Below are 7,973 nucleotides of genomic sequence, written 5' to 3'. Positions count from 1 at the left end.
GTGCCGTAACATGCGAGAACGTGTAGAGATGTAGTTTTGGAGGGCCTACAAAGAGAAAAGTGTAATACGGTCACCGAACTTCAGAATAAGCTGATTACGGTCACTATATACGTTTTGCGGTGATTATACGGTCACTTGCTCACGGTTCAGCATCGGATTGCACTCTGTTGACCGGCCAAATAGTCTGCGTGGCGCCATGTTGACTAGTTAAATTGACCACGTTCCTTGTGGGTCCCACCTGTCAGTTCGCATAGGGAAAAGGTCAGATAAACACAAATTTACGCAGGCGCGACAAGGCTCCAACCCGTGCGCGGGAATCACCTGGTTGTGTATGTGTCTGTCAGGGCCTGATGTGTGCGGATGCACGTGTAGGTTGAGCACTTGAGCGTGAGAGTGTGTGTTGGTCGTGTGGTGTACTGGTGTGTGCATGCATGCGTGCGTGTGAGTGTTGCATGCATGCGTGGTTGCGTGTGTACTTGTGAGTGTTGCATGCGTGCGTGGGTGCATGTGTTTGTGTGAGTGTTGCGTGGATGTAGTTCGTGTGCATGCGTGCGTGTGTGTATAATCACCACACCAGCTCCTGTGTGTTAAAACAGACGGCTCAGCATACCAATACAAGGCCACCTTGTCCGCTGTGCCCGCGGTCATGACTTCGAACCACCGTCCAAATATATTTTTTTCGTTGTTTTCATTCTTACTAGCAAGATGCCCGTGCGTTGCACGTAACATCAAGATGCATTTGTATGACTTGTTTATCTTGTGAGAGAAAAGGATGAATGAGGGAAGGCCTTATTTGCAAATGTGGAGAGGTGTGTGGGTACCTTTTTGCAAAATTGCCATAGTTTCTTTCCAATCCGTCATATATAAATCGGACGGCCAATATTGCAGGATGGCAGGCACACCATCATCACCAACTCTGTTTTTTATAAGAGTGTATTTTATGTATTTTATAAGAGTGTAGATGTAGAGTAGATACAAGTCGACAGGTGGGCACGATGGTAGTGAGATAATGTGATGCAACACTAGAGGTGCCACGTGGAGCGTTTAACTGGTCAACTAGTCATGTCATGAGCAAATACAGAGTTGTACGGTGAGCCCGTGACTGTATAATAACCACTAAACGTAAATGGTGACCGTAATGAGTGGATTCTGAAGTCCAATGTGCGTATCGTGCTTTCGCTTCAAATACAATGATCGTCATTGCATATATCGCGAGAGAAAGATGAAACATGCGTGAATTTTCTGGGGGCTTACTTTTAGAGGACCTGGAGATAGTTTTGTGTGCATACGTGAAAGGGGCGTACAGGGGGGGTATGCGATGGAGAGAGAGATGCTCTTCGTTTCTCTTTATTATGACTAACTTTGTATATAGTATAAAAATATACAAATTCACAGTGCGGAATAAATATCATTGTGGGCACCATGCAATGCAAATTAGCGTTCTTACTCCTCCATATAACTTTGTAATGTTGTATATATGTAGAAACTCTAAAATAATTTTTTGGCCACACTTTATTCAAAAGGAATGTTGTATGCGAAATAAACGTGAAGAGAGGGCTTTTTAGATCAATGGGGTACGTGATGTAACATGTGTGAATGTGTAGTTGATGCATTTGGCGGGGCCTAGAGAGGTATGTGTGTGTATTACGTATTCGAGAGAGGCATGGATAGAGGGGCCGACGGGGGGGGGCATGGGAGAGATAGCACGAGAAATGAGAGTGGTCTAGAGAGAGAGAGACGAATATGACGTCACGACGAGAGATTCCATTCCCTTGAGTGTGTATATGCAAGGGGGGAGGGAATAGAGGCACATGAAGAAATTTTCTGTGTGTGTGGTGTTTGTGTTGGTATGTGTGGGTGTGAGAAGATAATGAGACGTGGGGGCAGAGGGTGTGTCACCGCGTGAGGTCCGGTGGGTCGAGGTGAGGCCCTTCGTTCGGTTCCGTCCTGCGCCACATTGGTCGGCCCGTGACGCATTTAGGAAGACCCATGGATGACTAGTCGTACAAGACAAAGATAGCAGAATTGTGAAGGACTCTGTGTCCACTGACAAAGCCGGCTAGGATTTGTAACCCTAGGTTCTCGGACTAAGGTAACCCCTTTATCTCTGATATTACTATTCATCCAACCTAACTTTAAGGGGCATCCTACAGAATGCTCTGCTAGAATCATACTCGTCGATTAGGAAGAGAGGTGTGAGACAATGCGTGAGAGACAGGCCTAAAGATAATGTGCGTACATGAGACACGTAGGCAGGTCCATGTATATAGAAAGGGTCGATGGGGATTGTGCGTGTGTATGTTTGCGAGAGGAAGAGTGCTTGTGATAAAGGTTAGTGAAAACAGTTGTAAATGGTTACGAGAGGGAGGGAGGGTTATATCTAGAGCATGTGTGCGAGAAAGACACCTCGGGAGAGAGTGTGTGAGCATGTGTGAGAGACCACCGATGGAGAGTGAAACTACACGTAAAAGACTGCTGTACACATTGATTAAAGATATAAATTGTATCCAAATATTAGGATGGGATCATGATATTTGCAATTCGCGTAAGGAGCGGTCATTGATCCATCAGACATCTAGATTCTATCGAATTTGAGCATGTCTATGTTATTATTCGACACAATTGATCCACATAGTTAGTATTTTGAACTCCAGACAATGCATCGCTTTAGCAATCGAATATAAACGTGAGTATAGTTCATGTTGTGTGTGTAAAGCACATTATACATACGAAAGTTACACAATGAACATTATAAATAGCTACCTATGAACTAGCATACATTTGAATTCAACTTAAGGTGGTTTAAAAAAATCGAATTCAACATGAAGTCCATTCAATTATTTGAATTTGATATCATGGCATTTGTAAACCATACCTAAATTATGGGGGCACCAATCTTTGCTCTGATTTTGTACATAATAGCATATGTAGTCGTGTACAAAATAGATTCAAATTTAGCTCCTCCATTCCAAAATAATCGTAGTTATAGGATTTTCAAGTGTCAAAATTTCAAAAAGAAGCGGATAATTTAATGAGGTTTTCAAACATACAAGGTCAAATATAACGTTGTCTATTTAGGTCAATCCTCATAGTTCAAGAGTACTCTAAACGTGAATGCTTGTGTTTCAAAATTTCGAACGAAGCGCCAAAAGAGCCTCTACTCGCCCGAAACCGCGTGAGACCAATGTTTGGTAGTACAAGGAAATTACTTTTCTAATAACTCCGACCCGTGAAACCTACCGGCCCGACGTCCAAAGGTCTAAACCGGGGTAGGTTTGTAGCTTCATCTAGACGCCACGCAACCGCCTCCGAAAAACATTCATACACAATGGCCGCCTAAGCACACATGCGCGCGGCCGAAATCGCTCCCGCCCACTATTTGGGACACCTGGGATTACCATCCTACCCCCGACCCGCAGTAGGTCCGAAATTTAAGTGGGGGCAAAGTTTGTACTTTCCCCAAAATTCAAACAAGCGCGTCCCATCTTCTGTTCAAAAAAGCCAAAAACAAGCGCGTCCCAGACCGAAACATGGTTCCCCCCACCCGTCCGATTCCCCATTCGTACTCCGTGGGCGCCAAAACTACCTCTCCACCAGCCGCGAAACCCCGGCATCCTCCATCCGCCACCCCATCCAACCCATCAACCGCCGCCCTCCTCCATCACGCCGGAGCCGATACCCCGATGTCGTCGTCCACCACAACCTCATCCGCAACGCCCTCCACGGCTAGTAGTTGAAGCCGAGGCCGAGCCGTCCGTACCCGAGCCAGTTCAACCACGCCGTCCTGCGCCTCACCGCTGCCGCTCCAACTTCGCCACCCTCCACCGCACCGGAGCTGTTCCTGCTACGCCGTCCTTCGCCGCCTCGGATCTGCTTCCCCTCCGCCGACATACGGCCACGGCAACACAGTCAACAATTTGGCCATGGGTTCGTCCAGGCCTGCACCGTCAAGAACATCGGTTTCCCCGGTAAAAAGAAGAAGATCGGCGCGACATGTGGAGGTGACCACACCGGCAACCGAAAAAGGTACTCCTCTTCCCTTATTCGTGCAAATCTTACATCTCTGCTTGCACGGTATTCATCCCACAGAAGACACTAGTTGACCGCTTCTTCTTGATACTAGATGTTCCTAGTAACTCGCGATGCACAAGGTTTCTCCTCATATACTATTTCACCTTAGCTAGAGGTCCGTCGCCCCCCTGAATTTCAATTTCTGGCCAGTTGATTCCCAATTAACGGAAGCATTCCCCAGCGTAACAGGCGCTAGTACGCCTATTACGCCGGGGAAGCAGCGCCTTGGTGTTTATCTTAGGTACGTGTGCGGCCTAGAGCTACTGGCGCCCGATCTGGAGGTCGGCCGGGATTAAAGGGATGGCCTGGGGGCGCTGCCAAGCACGGCGGTGGTGTGAGGTCGAGGGGAGGGCGGGGCGGCGGAGGCAGGGGTCTGGGCCGGTGGTCGCTGGCGGTTCGAGAAAGATCGTCAACAGTGACTGGCGGGAGGTAGACGAAGGCCATCTGCCCGTTCCTTATAGATCGGACGGTTCATTAAAAAAATCGACTGACCTATTTATTTTCAGTCGACTGTTATCTTAGATATGACCACATGTGGTGGTGTGCTGGAGGAGTACCTGCATTTCCTGTGCTCATATATTACAAAATCATACGGAGTAGAATCTAATTTTGTTTGCCATGCAATGTTGTAGAGCTATCATATGTCTCCTGTCATTTATTTTTCAGCCACCTGCTATCTGCTACTTTTACAGTGCACTAGTTCTGCACACACTTCACCCATACTCTCACTATTGTGTTTTTATGCAAGGGTATTTCAGAGTCTGCCGAAAGAGAAGCAGCAAAGAAAAGAGAGAAGTCGCGCCAGCTTTCTTCGCGGGTATGCACGACACGTTACAGCGCTATAAAGGGTGCAGTGTCAGCAGATGGAGACGGTAAACGTAGCTCTGGAGTTGATGACCTCGCTCGCAATGAACCACCATCCCAGGTGCTTGCTTTAACTTCGCGGTGTCATATGTGGTTGCATGTTCCATATGGTGTCTAGCTTGTATTCGAAAGGCCGAAGTCGGTCTGATAAGGAAAGATATTTTTTTACATGAACCACCATCCCGTGAGCACCAGAAGACAAATAGCTAGTCAGGGCACTGGCCGAGCCAGTGACAAGCCCAGCAAAGATAGGCATCACCTGGAAGCCAACTAAAAAGCTGCGATGGTGGCGAAGCAGCCCGCTTCCCACCAGGCTCTCAGGTCCTAGATGATCATGCTCACCACTCCAGCCGGATGTCTAGCTTGTATTGCTTCCAATTTGGTTAAATTGCATCTGCTTAGCTTACACATTATACCTTTGAATATGACATGCCTTTCTGTTTTTGGTACATACTAGTACATCTGTGTATTAACCATGTTCTTACATCAAACTAATGTTCTTGTGTATCCCTCATCAATCACTTATGACGAGGCAGGCAGGCAAGGGGACTACTCCTCATTTAAAGAATGCAGCGTCAGCCTCCCGACATGATTCTCAAGAAACAGAAATGCTAGATGAAGATAGTGAACGTAGCTCTGTAGTTGATTACAGCATTTCCCCTACACTAGCATCGCAGGTGCTTGCTCTAACTTGGCAGCGTGATATGTGGTTGCATGTTGCATATGGTGTCTAGATTGTAATTCTTCCAATCTGGTTAAACTGCATGTGCTAGTCTGCTTAGCTTATACATTATACCTGTTAATGTGACATGCCTTCCTGTATTTAGTACATAGTACATCTGTCTATTAAGCATGTCCTTACATAAAACTATTGTTTTTTTGTATCCCGCATCAATCAATATGACGAGACACCTTTAGTATATGCAGTGCGATATTAGTTGCATCTTTCATATGATTTATAGCATGCGCTGCTTCTAATTTGTTGAAATTCCATTTATGATGGGACGCTTTTAACTTGGCAGAGTCATATTGGTTGCATCTTTCATGTGGTGTCTAGCTTGCATTGCTTCTTATTTGCTGGAATGGTTTCTGCTTAGTTTACACAAACAGTTGTGAACATGCCATGCCGTCCTGTTTTTCGTACATATTCCATCCTGGTATCATGTGTTTGCCTTACATCAAAGTAGTGATTGTCAGTATCATGCATGAATGAGTTCTGAAGAGAGAATTTTATTGCTTTTTCTTGTCGGTTTTACTTGACAATTCAAAATCAATAAAGCGGAAGGAAGTTAGCAAGGCAGCGGATAAAGGTGCTCCTTCCGAACGGAGGGCCTCTACAGTTTCTACTCCTCCACACCCCCAAGATGATTTCCAAGACAACACATGCATAGACACTCAACAAAGCTGTGTTTATGATGAGCACGTCTCCCCTAGTGCAGCATCACCGGTGCTCCCTCTAACTTGGCACTGTTATATGTGGTTGCATGTTATGTGTGATGTCTAGCTTGTATTGCTTCTAATTTTGTTGAATTCCATCTGCTTACTTTACACATTATACTTGAATAAGACACGTGTTCCTGTTTCTAGAACATACAATATCTGTCTATCACACCATGTTCTTACATCAAATTACTACTGTTGTGTAACCTGCAACAATCACTTATCATAAGACACGTTTGACTTCGGAGTGTGATATAGGTTACATCTCACATTCTTTTCTAGCTTGTACTACTAATTTGTTGAAATGGCACTTATGACGAGACAGTTTTAACTTGGTAGAGTGATATTCGTTGCATCTTTCATATGGTGTCTAGCTTTCATTGCTTCTAATTTGTTGAAATGCCTTCTCCTTAGTTTACACATCATAAGCTGTGAATATGCAATGGCACTAATGACGAGAGACCTCTAACATGGTAGTGTGATGTTGTTTGCATCTTGCATATGATTTATTTCTTGTACTGCTTCACATTTGTTTAAACGCCATTTATGATGAGACACTGTTAACTTGGCAGAGCGATATTTGTAGCATCTTTCATATGGTGTCTACCTTCCATTGCATTGCTTCTAATTTGGTGAAATGTCTTCTTCTTAGTTTACACATCATAGTTCTGGTTATCTCTTCCGTCCTGTTTTTCATACATATTACATCCTCCTATCATGTGGTTGTCTAACATCAAAGTTCAGTTCGTCTGCATCACGCATCAATTTGTTCTGAAGAACTAAATTGTTATTCGTTTTTCTTGTCGGCTTGACTTAACATGGCACAGAGAAAGAGGAAGAAACACAGAATGGCAGGGAATGAGAAGCGGATGAATCCTGCAGATTCTGCTGGTACTGATGGTGCAATAGAAGGTCAAAGTCCAGCGGAAAATTCTACAAACACGGCATCCCATGCTACACGAGCTGCAAAAAAAGCCAAACAGAAACAAATAGCTGCCACCAAACAAGCAGAGACAGCCCTAGTTCTTGCAACACCTACCACAGTACTACCAGCTGCACGACTTACTCGTGCGTCAACTGAGCTAGCAGCACGTTCCCAAGCTCCCTTGCCACCTGACACTACTTCCCAAGCACTCTTGACACAAGACGAGTTGGCAATATCAGATGAACCTTGTGAGCTTCAACAGCAAGAAGGTAGTTGCTGGAGTCAAGTTACAGTTGCATGCTTCTTTATATGTAGTCTCACAGTTTGATGTACACTAACACTTCCTATGTTCGTTGTTGGACTAGCACCTAGGCGCAAGAGGAAACAAACATCAGGGATATTGCTCGATAGGTTAACTAAATCTAGAGGAGGAAGAATGGAGATCCGTTTTGAGGCAGGTTTAAAAAGGCCACGTGATGCTACAGAGTCAGCCAAGTTAGTATCAGAGGCAGCGGTTGCCGTTAGGTGTCATGTACGTATCCTCCCAACATGGATTCAGTACAGGAATGACAAAGACGAAACCCAGTTCAACACCTTCCTCGACCATTTATCTGTAAGTATGGTTATGTATGGAAACTAGTAATATCGTCTTGCTCTGTCCCATACTTTCTAG

Source organism: Triticum aestivum, chromosome 2B (genome assembly GCF_018294505.1).
Source record: "Triticum aestivum cultivar Chinese Spring chromosome 2B, IWGSC CS RefSeq v2.1, whole genome shotgun sequence".
Lineage (NCBI taxonomy): Eukaryota > Viridiplantae > Streptophyta > Magnoliopsida > Poales > Poaceae > Triticum > Triticum aestivum.
The sequence above is the reverse complement of the archived record's forward strand: the minus strand, read 5'-3'. Positions refer to the sequence as shown.